The sequence below is a fragment of the Myotis brandtii genome, unplaced genomic scaffold (genome assembly GCF_000412655.1).
Source record: "Myotis brandtii unplaced genomic scaffold, ASM41265v1 scaffold71, whole genome shotgun sequence".
NCBI classification, from domain to species: Eukaryota; Metazoa; Chordata; class Mammalia; order Chiroptera; family Vespertilionidae; genus Myotis; species Myotis brandtii.
In genome coordinates, this window is record NW_005370787.1 from 2983285 (window position 1) to 3002099 (window position 18815).

The 18815-nt window shown below is 39.1% G+C and overlaps 1 protein-coding gene across 1 annotated transcript in view; it reads right to left on the reverse strand.

Moving 5' to 3' along the window:
• The window catches only part of GPC6 (glypican 6), a 1148404-nt gene that overhangs the window by 482219 nt on the left and 647370 nt on the right, over positions 1-18815 (reverse strand). The gene's annotated exons all lie outside the window — the stretch shown is intronic.

Sequence of the window (18815 nt, forward strand, 5' to 3'; positions counted from 1 at the left end):
GCCAGTGTCCGTGACGACCATGACAACCAAACAACTGGTCACCATGAGGTACATTGAGCACCTCTCGGTCCCTCCCCCTCCAGCCCCCGAGAGGGGTGGGGCAGGACTGGGGACTGGCGAGCAGGCTGAATGGCTGACCTCTTGGTCCCTGCCCCCAGCCTTCAGGCTTCAATGGATCAGTGATGGTGAACGGGGGAATTGGGGTGGGTGGTGGAAGGACCGGCTGGCTGTCAGTCCATTGGGATCACCAGCTCATCCCCAGCTGCTTGGGGGCTCAGGCCTGCAGAAAAGCAGGCGCTGGCGACTTCACCTCCATACCCGTGCGCCAGGCTGGCTGCTGATGGAACACGTTGCCCGCTCAGGCTGCTCACGCTGGGGCAGGTAGGTCACGGGCTCACCCCGTAGCTTCCATCAGCGCCTCAAGCCCCAGCAGCAGCGGCAGTGGCAGCAGCACCCGCGTGAGTGGCCCCAGCAGGCAGCGTGTTCCACCAGCCCCTGGCCTGGCGCACACACATGGAGGTGAAGTGGCTGGTGCCTGCTTTCCCCCAGGCCTGAGCCCCCAAGCAGCCAGGGATGAGCTGGTGATCCCAACGGCCTGACAGCCCGACGGTGGAGGCGGTGTTCGGCCTGGGGACTGGTGAACGGGCAGAAGATGGCCCTGATTGCAGGAGGTTAGGCCCTAGGGACCCTATCTGCATGATATCATGTACTGGGCCTCTAGTATTATATATAAAGACTGCTCAACTTTTTGGGGTATTATATATACTTGGCAACCTCTGTTCTCCCTGCATGTTTTAAGACTATAATTCTGACTGTAGATACATATAGAACTAATTCAGGGGTGTCCCAGTCAGATTCCAAAAGACATCCGTCCATGTGTCTAATGATAAGACTGATTTGATGGCTGACAAGAGTCCTTTGCTACTGTGCAGCTGACAATACTTGTTGAAAGGCTGTTCTTGAATAAAATGAACACTTGGCTGTTCCTCCAAATTTCCACTTCAACCTGGGCTACTAACCTGAATCAAGGATATTTTTGAGGATAGTTATAAAACAAACATATATGAAGTAGTACAGCAGTTTGACATCTAGGCTTGAGCAAAGTCACTGTCCCATGTAATTTCCAACAGGAAAGAAATCACTGGGACAGAAAATATATGTGATAGCACAATATGGAGCTGTCACATCAACTCAGTGTCAGTCTCTGGCTCACCAAGGCAACACCTTCTCTCTCCTCTGGTCTTATGCGTTCGCTACCACCTTCTTGTCCATTTGCATGGATCATTGGCCCTGACAAATAGTAATGATGGCGAATAGCATTAAGAGGCATCTTGCCCACCTACTAACTGCAACATATCTGATGGGTTCCTAATCTTATGATGTTGCCAGAAGTAGTATGCCAGTACTTCTAAGTCATATATATTGCATTGTAAGCATTGTCTTGAGAGCATAGCTATGATGCTATTCAATCACTGAAGATGATTTATGCAGCTGAAAACCCACCTGTGGTTCCTACTGAATGAGATTTCTGGGTAGGACTCTCATTTTTTTTTCTTATGACTTTCCTTATTGAGTTTTATTTTAATGCAGTGGGATAAGTAAATAAGCCATTTCATTTTCTTATTTCCCATTTCATGAATTGTTTTTCAAGTAACTCGATTAATGTTCAAAACCAATATTTGAGCAGGTGTATAATGTAATTAAAATTTCATAAAACTGCTATAATCATAGTAACTTAGTAATAAGCAACACTATTTATCACACAAAATATTTCTTTGGATTTCTAATGTGTACTTTAGCTAACTCAGTAATAAAATTATATAAATACACACATCTGTACACACACACACACACACACACACACACACTTCCTTTAAGGAATTTTGTTCTTTAAAGGGTTCACTTTGCAATCAGTACTTTCCTCTAAGAAAGAAATCAATCTTTTCTTGCAGTTTGGTCTATAGATGGCCTAATAGGGTGAAGGCAGAGATGGCTAAATTCCATTTATATTTTTTGAATAAGATGACATTTCATCCCAGAACGCTATGTGGCATCCTATGATTTAATGTGTACTAGTAAGTGAATGGTATTGAAATTCTCACTCCTCTACAACAATTTTCAACCAGTGTGTTGGGGCACACTGGTGTGCCGCAAGAATTTTTAAAACATGAAATACCTGCCTGGCCGGCATGGCTCAGTGGTTGAGCGTCGACCTATGAACCAGGAGGTTACTGTTTGATTCCCGGTCAGGGCACATGCCTGGGTTTCGGGCTCAATCTCCAGTGGGGGGCGTGCAGGAGACAGCTGATCAATGATTCTCTCTCATCATTGATATTTCTATCTCTCTCTCCCTCTCCCTTCCTCTCTGAAATCAATAAAAATATATTTTTAAAAAACACATGAAATACCTGACTATAGTCAGGGCACTGTCCTCTTTTTCCTTAGATTGTAAAAAAAAAAAATGCAACAGTTAATACAATACTAGTCGTGAATGAAACAAAATTATACCTATTTCTTTTTTCTGTCAGATTGGCCAAAAATACAAAATATTTGTTGGTGTACTGCAGAATTTTAGTAATTTCTTTATGTGCACTATGAGATGAATAAGGTTGAAAATCACTGCTCTACAATACAAATGAAACTCACAAATACCCACTACTTTAGTTCTGATGTGTAGTGGTGAGTAGTATTGTGTCTATCAGATATATCGCTGTTATTCATGTGTCTGGGTATTTTTGTTATCTGATGTTTTATCTCTTTAGTCTTGACACATTTGTCTGTCAGTTATTCTCAAAATTTAGTGTAAGAATCAAGAAGGCATTTGTTAAAAATCCAGATTCCTGGGATGATTACACCTGAAGGAAACCCAGGAATCTGCACTATTTCCACAACCAGGAGACATTGATGCAGACAGGCAGTTCAAGAACTTCCCTTTGAGAAATACTGCCTGGGAGGATTAAAATCTCATTCTTAATTTAATTCCTGTGCGATTCCTCCTGTGTCCATTGGCATGCTTTGCTCATTTAAGACAGGATGTTTCACAGAGAATCTGCCTCAGAATAACACAGAACAAAGTTCGGAATATTGCTGTCCAACAGATACATAATGTGAGTATGTATATATACATATACACATTTAAAATTTATAATAGCCTGATTTAAACATTGTTTTAATATAGGAAAAATGTAATTTCAATAATATATTTTATTCAACCCAATATACCCAATATATTATCATTTCAAATATATAATCAATATAAAATATTAATGAGATGTTATATACTTTTTTCATGCTAAATCTTTAGAATGTGGTTTGTAAGCTGTACTTAGCCCATCTCCCTTTTAAATAGTCACATTTCAAGTGGTCAGTAGCTACGTGTGGTTAGTGGCTATCATACTGGACAATACAGGTTGCGAGGATAGCATTGCATGCATGTTTACTAACATCACACAGGCAGCCTGGCCAGCGTGGCTCAGTGGTTGAGCATCTACCTATGAGCAAGGAAGTCACGGTTCAATTCCTGGTCAGGTCACATGCCCAGGTTGCAGGCTCGATCCTCAGTGTGGGGCATGCAGGAGGCAGCCGATCCATGATTCTCTCTCATCATTGATGTTTCTGTCTTTCTCTGCCTCTCCCTTCTTCTCTGAAATCAATAAAAATATATTTTTTTGAAATCACACAGGCATGTTCTAGAGTAAACAAACCATACCACGATGAGAATAGTGATTTGATGAGCCTCTTAATTTACATGTATCCATCAAAGACAGGGGATATTATGATATTCTGAAGAGTATTATGCTAAATGTTTTTGCCGAGGTCAGATTACCCGAGATACAACCTGTGGGATATGAAGCTATTAAGCTATCTGTAGCCTGAGATTTTATGAAAATGGACAGGCTCCAGAGAAGTGACTAGGGTTTATATATTTCATTAATTGGCCTTAAAATTCTGCAAAGATCTTGATTTTATTTTTAATCCTCATCTGAGGATATTTTTCCATTGATTTTTAGAGAGAGTGGAAGAGAGAGGGAAAGACAGAGAGAAACATTGATGTGAGAGAAACACATTAATAGGTTGCCTCATGCATGTTCCCTGACCAAGTTCCAGGCAGGGGAGGAGACTGCAACTGAGGCACATGGCATTGATCCCATTGATCGGAGTCGAAGCCGGGACCCTTTCAGTCCACAGGCCAATGCTCTATCCACTGAGCAAAACCAGATAGGGCAAGATCTTGATTTTTAAAAATTGGTTGCTGCAATAACCTGTCTTACTATTGGAATTAAAAATAAAATACAACATTTCATTTATACTAGTTTGTAATATATTCTGAAAGGCTCTGAAAAGGCACAGACAACACCAATTGTTCCTATTTACTGAGTGCTAATAACAGTATTAAGGAGAACTAACATTTATTAAGTGGTACTGTCCTGAGTGTTTACATATATAATCACATGTACATAAATGTATCTCATTTACATTGCGATTACATACAACGACCCTCTATGATGGGTACTATTATTATTCCCATTCTACACATGGAAAAAAATAAAAACAAAGAAACCACTTGAGACCAGAGAGATGATGCCACATGGTCAAGGATGCTTCAGTGCATGGTGAAGCCGGTTTAGTAGCAGGTATTTGGACTCTGGAGTCAGGAATCTTAATATAGATTCCAAGGTTTTGTCAATCTCACCATTATTGTCATTTAGGGAGGATACAGGGAAGGGCAAAAGTAGGCTTATAGTTGTGAATACATGAAACAGAGTTTATTCTTGTATCATTATTTATTCATTATTGTATTATTTTCCACACAATGACTGTAAGCCTACTCTTGCCCACCCTGTATTCTTTGGGACGGGGACCTGTGATGAGGATAGGATGTTGAGTCGCATTCCTAGGATCTTCCATCTAGGTAGCACTGCACACTCCACCGCCACTCCCACACTTGAGACCTCACTGGGGAGCAGAACTGCCCTTGAAAAAACCACTGTCCCGTCCTTAACGGCCTCCCTGTAACATGTCCCCAGTGCATGTGAGCAGGAGATGCCTTACAGAAGAGGTGTGGCAACAGAAGCAACTCCAGGAGCTGAGGGAGGCGAGAGAACCAACTCTCTTTCAGAACCTCCAGAAGGAAGCAGCCTGCCAACACCTTGGCTGCGCCCAGTAGTTCCAATTTTGGACTTCTGACCTCCTGGATTGTAAGGAAATAAATTTGTTTTGTTTTGAGCCACAGAAAATGTGCTATCATGGCAGTAGAAAAGGAATGCATGTTTTGGTCAAAATTCACTACTAGTCTGTCATGTAGGTTTTCTTATTCTTATTTCATTGATTAGGCAACTGCAAATTAGAAATTTGAAATAACTTGCCCAGCATCCCAAAGCCAGAAAGGGTGGAAGAGATTTAAAACCAGGAAACCTTACTGCAAAAGCTTTTTCTAATCGATGTGGTGTGTTCCACTTGTTTCCCCAATACCCCCACATAATACAATTTATTCAATCCCAACTATATGAAGATTTAGAATATGGATAACATTCTTGGGAAGGGCCACAGAAAATGTGCTATCATGGCAGTAGAAAAGGAATACAGGTTTTTGTTCAAAATTCACTATTATTCTGTCATGTAGGTTTTCTTATTCTTATGTCATTGATTAGGCAACTGCAAATTAGAACCTTGAAATAACTTGCCCAGCATCCCAAAGCCAGAAAGGGTGGAAGAGATTTAAAACCAGGAAACCTTACTGCAAAAGCTTTTTCTAATCGATGTGGTGTGTTCCACTTGTTTCCCCAATACCCCCACATAATACAATTTATTCAATCCCAACTATATGAAGATTTAGAATATGGATAACATTCTTGGGAAGGGGGGCAGTCTGCAAACAAACATCCCTTGGGAAATGCTTTGAAAAAAATGTTAAAGGCAATCTTCCTTTTTCACTTTAATTGTTTGTTATACTTGAGAGGGATCTGGTGGTTTTTATGTCAATATGGTTTAGAGATTCTTGGAGTTTTGGAGTGAAGGGAGGAAAAAAAAATCCTCAGTCAATGCAGACCAATGTGAAGCACCTGTACTACCATTGATGCTGATCTTTTCTTAAATTCTTTTAATCCTCACCTGAGGACATGTTATTTTTAGAGAGAGGAAGGGAGAGCAAGGGAGGGAGAGAGAGGGAGAAATTGATAGGTTGCCTCCCTTCCGTACACCCCCTGACCAGGGATTGAATCTGCAACCCAGGTATGTGGAAATCAAAACCATAACCCTCTGGTGTGAGAGAGGACACTTCAACCAAACCACTCAGGCAGGACAATGCTGATCATTTTGACAGGCCTATCATTTCTAAACTTCTATAGGCACTTATCTGCATAAAATTCCTCCAACAAAAAATCTATGTAACAGCAAGAAAACTCAGACTTGCAATCAGCACTCTTTTAGCCTTGTGATTGAGCCGCAGATTAATCTGACCTATGTGCCCTGTTTGCAAGACAATTAAAATACTGGAAAATACTATACAAATACATCCTTGAATGAAGTCATATGCTATTCATAAACATGTTCACATTATGCAAAGGCCTCATTATCAGAAATACATTTACAAGTTATTTACATTTCTAAATACTTGGCTTCTAAAATGAGTGTCTACAATCTATCTTTTTTTTCCATTCTCAAGTCACCTTCCCACTTTGGATGGCCCTGTAACACACTGATCAAGAACATGGACTTTTGACTGGGACAGCTCCCATTCCTCAAGCCTACACCTACTAGCTGTGACACGCTGATCACATTATTGAACCACTTTAAGCTAAAGTTTCTTCATTTGCCTGACAGACATCATTACAGAACGTGCCTCAGAGGGTGGGGGGATGGTTCTCCAGACAACACAACGAACGCATTTAGCACAGTGTCCGATTACTCTCAGATATCTGCTTTCCTTACCTACACAGGGTATTTCCACTGTGACCTAAACAATGGGATTCAGAACTGAAGCCATCCCTTCCCTCTCAGTTCCCTGAAAATCTGCTGTCATTTTTCATTTTAACAAATGGCACTTCCATGCATTTATCCAATTTCCCAATTCAGAAACTGGGCGCCTTCCTCTGGTGCACCACAACCAGTGCTCCACCTCTCTGACAAATGTTAACAATTTGGGTGTGTCTGACCTCACAGAGAGGAGTTAATCCCTGCCCCTCCTTTGAAAGCTATGTATTTGCTACCTGAATTCACACCCCGATCATTTCTTGCCTCAATTTTTCCTTCGGTCAACCATTTTCAACAGCCCCGAAAGAGTGTTTTCTTTTTCTTTCTTCTTCTTCTTCTTTTTATTTTTTTTTATTTTTTTTTTTGTAAAATGTGAGTACAACCATATAGTTTCCAGCTTAAAATCCTTGACTTCAAATTACCTTTAAATGACCTTTAGGACAGCATGGCACCGTCCTACTCCTCCAGACTCCTCTCCTATAAACATCAGTACTTGCATCCAAGCTTTCAGCCTGTTAATAGTGACTGTATGTTAGAATTACTAGCAGCTTTTACAAATAGCAGTGCCCAGGCCCCATTTCGTCCCTAGGCAGTTAAAATAGAATTTATGGGGACCACAAAGTAGTCTTTTCCTTCATTTTTTTATTTTCTAAATATTATATAATAAGTATGTTCTAACACCTTAAGCCATCTTAAATCTTCCCAGTTCTATAAACAATGTTTTGGTGTGTGTGTGTGTGTGTGTTCAGTTGGTTTCTCTGAATCAGAATTAAACTAACACATCATTTGGTTGTTAAATTCATCAAATCTTTTCAAATTGAGAGCAGCACCCCTTTCTTCTGCTGCTGAATTGCTAGAAAAGAATTGACTGTCCTAGAGAATGTACTGCATTTGCTTAGATGTGTCCTTGGCTTTGAGATATCACTTGACTTGTCTCTTTCCTGAATTTCCCATCATTACTTTTTAAAATTTCCACGATAATTCTACTGTCCAGGTAAGATTGAGGATGACTCATCCTTTGGTCATACGAACTTAGTACAATACTTTTTTACTATGCTCTTGTATGCAGTTATAACAACAGTCACTAACATCCATTAAGCATATCTAGCACGTGCCAGTCAATGTGCCAGGTGCCGTCTCACATGAGCCTCACCACAACCCTACCAGAGGAAACGAGATCTTAAAGAAGTTCAGTAATTTGTCCAAGGAAATCAGCTGATAAGTAATAAAGCCGAGACTCAAACCCTGGCATATCTGACTCTCAAATCTACATTATTACAACTGTGCTTGTCTTCATGACTCCGTGTTTTCATTTAAGGTCAGGGGAAGTCTGACTTTAAATTGGAAACAGAACCTGATGATTCATTGCTGGCCAATCTGTGGTAGGTTCCTTATTCTTCTATAATGACAAGGTTATATCTTTATCAACTGTGTTTTGATCATGGCTTTTCTTATTCATACAACTAGACTTATGTTCTCCAAATGACAAGAGATTATCAAGTTATTGCAATGTGGCTATGCTGAACTGAAATGTGCTATAGGAATAATTATACACACTGGATTTCAAAGACAGTAGAAATGAAAAAAACAAAACAAAACAAAAAACCACAAATTATTCCATTCAGAATTCTTAAATTGTTTATATATTGAAACAATACTTTAAATATATTAAATATGCTATCAAAATTAATTTAACCTGTTTCTTTTTACTTTGTTTAATGTGCCTATTAGAAATTTTATAATTACAAATGTGGCTCACATTATATTTCTATTGGACAGTGCTGAACTAAACCCTGAACCCCCTTTAGGGCAAGAAGATATAGTACCTTTTTTCTTCTTTATAATTTCTGCACTTCCAACAACTGCCTGGTAGAGAGTACACAAATAATAAATGTGGGACAAGTAGTAGACCCTGAGTTCCAAAATAGGCATCATAAATTCACAGATATAGTTGGTATATTGTCAGGATTCTCTCATTGCCTCTAAGGAATTGGTTAGAGATTCTGAAAAAGAAATCACATTAAACTGATGATATACTCTAACTGACGATGATAGTAACATTCTCAAATAAAAACATTATCAACAGCAACAAAAAATAGCAAAAAATGTATATTTTAGGTATAAGATATATGGATATGGTGGAAGATGAATATCACTAATCACTGTTCACAGAATAAATGGTCTGTACTTGGATAAAACTGCTTTAAAAATCAAGTCTAGTGGTCATAAATCTCCTGAAGTTCAAGTGCTAATCAGACTTCTAGAGAGGATGACTTTCTGGCTTTTGACCTGCAAGGCAAGCCCTGGGAGGACCAGGTCTGAATCATAAAAGTAAAACCCTTGTAGACAGTGAGGGTTTGACATAACTTTTTGAAGTATCCACAGGGGTGAGGAGATTGTCAATAACAAGCACCACAGAACACAATGTTTTCTTCCTCATGAAAGTTTTATTGGCACTGGGAAGGTAACACCTATGATAAGGTGAAAACATGGCCTATGGTCTCTAATCCTTGAAATTACATGCATACATATAAACACACACGAAGAGCAACAAGAAAGCCCTCTCTTAGAATATCTTAATGAAGAGAATCCTTTTTGAAATAGAGACAAAATGAATGTCCTTTTTCTTATTTATCATGTCTACCTTGATGAATAGCACAGAATTATCTTTCTTGGGACCATAGTGATGTCTCAGAACTAGGTTCAGAAAACCAGCATCTGCTGGCTTAGGCTGAGTGAAGGAAGACAAGGTATTGTTTGGGGTCAATCCTAGTTATTTAGGGGACTTGTCATTTTAAAGCAAGTGAAATTTAAGGATCTTTCTCCCTTCATTTCTTTATTACTGTTGCTAGAAGTATTGAAACATAAACCATTAGTTTTAGAAGCTCCTTAATTTACTACTTGAGGCACCAAATTTCATCCTACCACATCTTTGTGATCCTGTATTATATTGCCAGGAACTACGAAGAACAGCTAGCTACCCTTTATACATTTCTCTTTTTTAAAGCAAACCAAACAAACTCCAAAACCTGAACTGTGATTAAGATAAACACATAAACATCTTCATTCCCACACTGGTCTTCAAGAAAACCATAAAAGAATATTTTATATCTCTATAGAGTTTAATTCTTCAGGATATAGAATTAGGGTAATTAGGGTGGCTCACCAGCTACACCCCCATTGTCCAGTTTATTTTTAGTTTACTCTGCAGTGGAAGTGAGACTGAATTGGCCACCACTGGAAGCTGTTATTGGCTCCACAGAGCACTTGAAAGTTGGATTTTTAACTATAAGAGTTTGTGTAGGAAGTGAATGTAGGATCCAAATCCAACTAATTGTCCATATGATGCAACAGAAATCAGAAATAGATCATCTCAAAGTATTACAGTATGATTAACCTCAAAACTGTTTCCCTTCAATTTTCAGTTGAGTCTAATTGGCAGATGCCTTCATGGGTAAAATTGGAAGTTTGAGTAATAACGTATTTTATTCATAGACAAAAATTTTTCTAATATCCATATTTACTTGGTGTTTATATATCAGGAATTATGTTAAATGTGTGAATTACTCATCCCTTTAAATAACTATCTAAAGAAGTAGACAGTTTTATCATCCCTTTTTTTACAAAGAAGAAAACTGAGGCTAAAAGAAATCAAATACTTTGTCAAAATCACATTTTACTAGGTAGTGGATCCATGATTCCATCCTGATGCATATTGTTGAGATGCCATAACTCCTTTTAGCTTTTTAAACCACCAAACTTTGCATACCTTTGGTCTTGAAAAGTCAACACAGTAGGACAAGAAAGCAAACCATTACTGCCCAGTTATTTCAGTGTATTCTGGTCAATCAAATTGGACAGATTTAACCACTCTACTTTCTAAGTAAAAGACTATAACCAAATTTCCTCACAAGATTTTATAATAAGACATCAACGGGGAAGTGATACATTACCTTCCTGATCTCGAGTAGATAGAAGAAATAGTCATTATTCATAGTCATGATCCTTCAACAGAATCTATTTGAATCTATTTGGTTATGTTGTAAAATTATTCTTCATTTTTCATGTCTATTTTTTTGTGTGTGAGACTCAACATAATACTCTCTTGGTCTCCATAGAAGAGCTAAGAGATTGTATGTCTCAGCAATAAAGTTATCTCATTCAAAGCTATTTTAGTGAGAGAGTTTCACTTCTCATGTATTTTAGAAACACTTAACCTATTTCATACAGCACATCATGTAGAACAGCCTGTGGATAGAATATTTTGCTCCGGGTAAAGCTGTTCAAATCCTCTGCTGAATATACAGTAAACAAAACATTACACAGAAAGCTGATGGGGGAACACATGGTCTTTGTCAACAGTGAAACCTCTGATTTGTATGACATCATTAGTGGTGGGCTCACTAGATTCAAATACAGAACTACAGATGTTCACATAAGCTCTAGTGACTCAATCATTTGCCCTGGTGAGGGCCAGCTAAAACCGTCTGCCTTTTACTTAAAGGTGCACAGAAAAGAGGAGGGCATACCTACATGTAAAATAATAGACTTTCCTATCAGAAGAAACAATATGCCTGCCCAAAGCTGGGATCTTATCATTTCAATGAGCCAGATCATTAAATTTAAATTACAGGCTATAATGATTCACTAGGCTAAAATTATGAAAACCTGGTCTCTTGCCAATAGAATTAAGCCCATGCTAGTTTATTTTCAGCTAGGAGAGTCAAACATATGTGTCTTATAGAAGCCTTCCCTGGGTCTTGAAGATGCAAATTGAAAACCAAAAGTTATAGCCCCAAGCAATTTTTATCCTTATATATGAGAAAAATTATTAATATGTAATTCACTTGAGACTTACAAATTTTTTGCCTAGGAAGAAGTTAGAATATTATAGGGCCACAATACTCTTAATCCATAAACAAAATTGTTCTTGGTGGCCTAGAAGATTGTTTGTCTATTTCTAGCATATTTTTTTCCCTGTTAGATGGTTTTATTTGTGTAGTATATTTAACTAGCTACTTATGTGTCTTTCAACGCTATAATTCCATGGGGCTTGTCATAGCTAGTCTCTAAAGATGGACTCTATAAGTTACAGCTTCCAATACCTATGCCCCTGTCTAGTGCCTTTCCACACAGTACCTGGAATCATTTGTGTGGTCAAAAGAATACAGTGTAAGTGACACTGTGTGACTTAGACTATGTTTGGAGGTCCTTGTGGCTTCTACCTTGCTCGTTTGGAATGCTTGCTGGTAACCAGTTGCTATGTAAGAAGTTCAGTTAGCTGAGACTGATACCTCAATGCTGTTATCCATGTGAAGAGGCTATGTAAAGACCAAGAGAGATGACTGGCCAGACCCCAGCTGGTCCAGCCACCCCAGCTAAGAGAATAGAGGTAAGGAAGCTATCTTATGCATTTCAGTCCCAAAAGACAGCACATGTAGAAGAACCAAGGAAATCAGCAAACAACCAGAAAGAAGGTCCTAGATACATTACCTAAATTGAGCCATTCCAACTCAGGGTGAGGTCCCAGTTGTCCTTTGCCCAAATTCCAGGCACAAAGAATCATGAGCAGCATAACATTTGTTGTTTTGTGTTGTTAAGTTTTGGGGTAGTTTGTTACACAGTGATAGGATAACCAGATTAGGTTTTTATCAGTGCCCTAAATACTTATTGATAAAAGTGAATTTATTCTAAAAGTTAGCACTCATATGGAAGTTGACATAAGCCATTTTAAAGGGATGGCCAGTTACACATACAAGATTTGTTAAGAAACTATTTTTTATGACCAAATCAAATTTCTCATGCTACAAATAAAGCTTATCCTTGTTCCTTCTACTTACAGATAATACAGAGAATATCCAGCAATAGACTTTTACAAAACAAACCCTCTATATATTTGAAAGTCATTCTTAAATCAGCACTTTTCTTTCTTTACAATGGAATTATCCTATATAATAAAAGGGTAATATGCAAATAGACCGAACAGCAGAACAACAGAACAACCAATCAAAGTATAATATGCTAATGATATGCTAAGGCTGCTCAATTGCTCGCTATGATGTGCACTGACCACCAGGGGGCAGAGAGTCAACTGGTCGACCAGTTGCTATGACATGCACTGACCACCAGGAGGCAGATGCTCCAATAAGTAAGTTAGCTTTCTGCTGGGGTCCGGCCGATCAAGACTGAGTGAGATGGGCCGGACACGCCCCGGAGACCTCCAATGGTCCCTCAGTGACCCGATCGTGCACTGGTGGGGTCCCTTGGCCTGGCCTGTGACCTCTCACAATCCGGGACCCTTCAGGGGGTGTTGGAGAGCCAGTTTCAGCAGATCCCACAGGCCACTCCCTTTGGGAAGGTGCCAGATGCAGGGCTCATGGCTGGCGAGCGCTGCTGTGGCAGTGCGAGCCTCTCCTGATCGATCGGGACTGATAGGGTGTGAGCCCGCGGCAGGCACAGTGGGGCCAGGATGAGCAGGAGTGGCAGGCTGCAGGTAGCATTGGACTGTAGGTTTCAGCCTGATCCCTGCAGGCCACCCAGAGGGACCCCACCCATGCACGAATTCGTGCACCGGGCCTCTAGTAAGAAGTAGAAAAGGCTTTAGAATCAAGGAGACCTTAGCCATTTGGATTTCAGCTTTGCTACTTAAAACAATATGATCATTGGTGGGTGTGTAAATCTCAATGAGCTTCAGTTTCCTGCCTTTGCAAAATGGGGTAATGGTGCCTAAATTAATTGTGTGTTGGGAAGGTTAATATGAAACAAAGTAGATAAAGTGCTGAGCATTCTGTTGGATGTAATAAATGTGTGTAGGATGGTAGCCTTTTAAACATTTGTCTTCTACTCTTTCTACATCTTTATTTCTTCATAGACCTCTAAAGTTGAAGTAATCAAAAAGGATATCATAATGTATCAAATGGGACTAACGATCTGAGCAGGCCAAATCAGAAGGGAGAGTACTGCAGATGACTTCATTCTACCTTTCAGGGCACTCTTCACCTCTAATGTGTGCTGAGGGAGCGTTAGAGCAAAAAACACCATCCCCGCAGAGGAAAGGTGCAACAATGGGAGTGGCTCAAGGCATACCTTCAATCCTGTGTTGGCGGGTGTCAATCATGCCAATCTAGCTCTCACTGGCAGGGAATGACACCGCATTAGGACTCAGTGGGCTCTGGATATCACAAGTTTTTTTTATAAATTTACATATTGATGAGAGCAGAGGAGAGAGAGATAAAGAGAGAGAGAGAGAGAGAGAGAGAGAGAGAGAGAGAGAGGATCACTGACTTGTTGTTGTTCCAATTTATAAATTCATTGGTTGGTTGATTCTTATACGTAACCTGATGGGGACCAAACCTGCAACCTTGGTGTATGGAGATGATGGTCTAACCAACTGAGCTACCGAGTCAGGACACGGATATTACATTTTTTAAAGTTTCATACAAAGATTGTTGAACACGGAGGGAGTTATAGAAATCATCTATCCTAACCTCCTTATTTTTATAGATGAGGAAGCAATCTTGTACAAGTGCAATGAAAAGATCAACACCTCACAGCGAGTTTACAATAAAGTTGGGACAAAGACAATTTCTTCTAGATTAGGGCCAGGCCCTCTGTGCCATGCTAACCACATCCAACATCTCAGCTATAAGAAAGGCTTTTGGGGGATCTTTGATTTTTCAATCCACACATAGGCTGTGCCCATTACTTTTGTTTCTAGCATACAGTATGGCGTAGTGGCTCTGGGCACCAGCTTGTTGTCCACAGACTGCGTTCAAGTTCAACACGATGGCTTGTCTATCCAGTGCATGCTTTTGAGCTACAATTTCTACATTCTAAAATGAGGCTAATAGACCTATACCCTCATAGAGTAGTTTAGGGGATTACATGTGAGAAGCTTGACTTAGTGACTGCACATAAATGTTATCTACCCTCACTCCCATAATTTCTCATTTTTATCATGTGACCTTGCATTTCTCCCAAGTTTTCAAGTTTTGCTGGCTATTCTTATCCTATTGACATTGATTTCTTTGACATGACCACATCCTGACTCTTTCCACCAGATGCCATCTCTTTTTGACATTCTTTCCTCTATTCGGGGCCCACCTTAAAGTGCCATCTCCCTCCTTTCCTTTTAGTGTCTGTCATTTCTTCAAATGGAGAGTGAGTCATTTGATCTGCCTATCAGATCTAAAACAATGTGAACATTCCACGCACCCTGTAAAATTGTATATGTTATTATTGTTTGATTGCCATTTGTGATTATTGTTACAGGGATGTTTTTAAATGTGGACAACAGGCAGTAACAGGGTTTCCTCAAGTTTCTCTGAGGTGTTGAAAAAAATTATATGGAAAGGAGGGAGTAGTATGAGGAAGGAAACATATTGGTTCCCACCTTAGATTTAACCTTTTATATGATTGCATGCATGTACACACATGTTTACATGCATATATATGTATAAAAGAACACATAAAGCCTCTTAAGTTTCGGCATAAGATTTGCTTTAAACAACTGATGTCCCAAGATAATAATAATAATAATAATAAAAAGAACCACCACTACTCTAACATATCAATTAACGTGGGTCAAAGAAGGTATTTATATTCAATAATAAAAGCTTCTACCCTAAACCTTGAATTAATATACATATATAATTTGTTTCCTTTACATGAATAGAGGGTTGAAAAAGAATTTACACCAGGTTCAGGATGTATAAAATCGCTTTCTTTCCCTTAAATCCATAATAGAATTTTGGGGAAAAATTGTTTTGGTTTTCTTTTCTTTTCCTTAGCTTAAAATTTGTGTTAAAATACCATAAACTTAGTGCATACTATAATAATAGCTCTAATTTAAGGTGGGCATTGCTCATTTCTCAATAAAGCCCTGTGTGTGTGTGTGTATGTGTGTGTGTGTGTGTGTGTGTGTGTGTGTGTGTGTGTGAGAGAAACGGGCTGATAGACACATACTGCTCATTTCTGCACTAGCTCCTAGAGACAGTAATCACTGTTAGTAGCATTATTTCAGAATACAAAGGACAGCCATATATGCTGTATATCAAATGTATAATCAAGTCTATGAATGGGGATAATTAACATCTGAAGAACCATCATCACTCAGGAGTTTACAGACACCATAAATTTAGAGAGTTGCCAGTAGACTAATCAGCAATGCAAAAAGTAGACAATGAAATAAGGCCCCAGTCACATCGCTGTTGCACACACAATGTCACTTTGTGTGGATTCACAAATTTGAAGCTACATCACTTCATACAGGAATAAATAGGAAGGGTGAGAATGAAAAACTTACGAGTAAATAAATTAGCCTGACTCTGTAATAAACACATGCTGTATAAGGGAGGTGAGTTAAGTAAATTGGACACATATCCAATACTGACAGTAATTGTGTAAAGTACACATTCAGCACAGCCACTGACCACTCGGCCATTGGTTACCTTAACAAATCTTATATTTGAGGAGTGAAAACTAATTTTATTGCCTTAATGAAAACAGGAATTGGTTTCTTTGAGTAAGCTTTATAGGAAAAGCAATTTAAGACATATTCTAGAAATTTGTATTTTAGGACAAAAATGATATATTTGCTTCAACTGGGGAAAGTGGCTATTTATTTTTAAAAAATAAACAGGTTTGCAGAATGGTAGACTTTTGTTTATCTGTACCTGAAATAGAGTTGTAACCTTTCCAAGGGGTTTTGGTGACCTGTAAGAATGGGATTTTGTAATATTAGAGTCAAAGTTCTACCCGGTCACCTACTAATCTGTCACTCAGCAGGCGAGTATCAGGAGGAGACATCTGCCCTTGTTCCAACACAATAGCTGCCTCTCCGAAATTTTACTCAAAATTTATTGAACTTTCTTGGTTTATTATACATCTTGAAAGAGTATTACAAGTAACACAACCACTATTAAAAATAGTTAAGTGCATCTATAACCTGGTACTGTGTTTGCATCAAGGCAAATTAAAACTCAACGTAAGATGCACTTCAGGTCCACAGATCAGTTATTAATGATGGGGGAAGCTGTCTAAAAGGAAAAGGGGGTTCCCAAACAAAAAGTCTCTCAGCATGATGTCTTTTTTCTTTTCTTTCTTTTTTTAAAAATTTTTTGCATCTGTCTTTTCTGCCATCCTGGCATATCGAGGGCATGTTTACAACTGAATTGTTCCCTAGACCCCAACCAAGAGTTATCACAGTTTGAACAGTTGGGTTCTTTTCTTCCATATTTGTATATTCATGACAATAGGTGGTTTGGAATGGTGTCTGTGAATATTGTCTGATCCGTAGCTGTAAACTGTTATGGATGTTACAGAATTTTGCATAATATTACAGAATACAAACTGATTACAAAAAAGCTCAGCCCAAGGAATATAAACAGGAGGGATTTTGGAACGAGGGCTTGAAAATGGGTTCAGTTGCTTTTCCGTGGGAAAATATGTTAGTATGACCATTTTCAATGCTTCTGGGGAATTAAATGCATTTTAACCATACATGTATTTATCTAAATTTAGATTTTGCTACCCAGGGGATATTTGATAGTGTTTAGAGACTTTTCATTCTTAAAAATATAGTTTGGAAGTGGGTCAGAGGATGTTATAGGCATCTAGTGGGTAGACACTACAAATGCTTCTAAGCATCCTATAATGCACAGGGTACCCCCCCGCCACCACCAACAAAGAATTATCTGACACAAAATTACAACAGTGCCTTGCTGTTATCGAATGTGAGGAAGGGTTTTCTCCTCAGCTTCTTAGCATAATAACTAGAATGAGGAAATCTTAACTTTTTTTTTTTAATGAGGATGGGTGGAGGACTAGACTAGGGCTTTCTGGTAGGACTCTCACAGGCAAGTGAATGAACAAAAGCTCAGTGTTAGAAGAGTAGAGTGTTGTTGGAGATTGAGTTATAGTTCAGTGTTTTTGCAGTGTTGGGTAGGTTAGGATACTATTGATAGTGACTGCCAATGTCAGGTGGCTATAGAAGATAGAGAGACCCATGGGTAATGAAAAATGTCCACTTTGTTAGGCAACAAGGAAGAGTTCTTGAAGAATTTGGAGCAAGGGATGTCATAAACAAATAGGTGCATGAACAAGATTAATATGGATAGCAAAGGACAGATGAATTGGAAGTCAGAGAAAATGGACAGAGGGGACTAGCTAGGTAATGGCAGCTTGAACTAGAGGAATGGCACTGGGGGAAATGAAGATGAATTAGTAAGTGAGATTGTGAAAAAGTTGTTAGGATGGCCTTGGACTATGTATAGAGTGTGCAGGAAGGGATTGAATCAGAGTTGCTTGAAGGTTTCTGGAATAAGGGTGGATCCATTAAAAAATACAGAATCAGAAGGAAGAGCAGTATAGGGAAAATATGATGAGTTCAGTTTTAAACTTGTTAAACTTGAGATATTAGGGTGACCTTCAAGTAGACATTTCTATTATGCAATTCAGAATATCGAATGAAGCTAAAGAAAGAGGTTGGGATGAAGAAATAATTGGGGGAAGGTGAGATTCATTTATATGGAGATGATAGTTAAAGCCACAGAAACAGGATGAGAAGGAGGAGAAAAAGAGACAGGATCTGGGTGTGGGGGGGATGGTGCTCTAATTTGAGGGCATGGAACCAAAATAGACACAAATGAAAGAGACAAGGGAGAAATAATCAGACTGGTTGTCACAGAATGAGGATATCACCGTGTGACAGAAGCGAAGCCAGGTGAGAATGGAGAAATTAGGGTGGTTTAAAGCCATGGGAGGGTCAAGGAGGATCAAGCTGAGGAAAGTCTGTGTGTGGACTGATTATTAGGAGGTTATCATGGACCTTTGTGGGAACAATT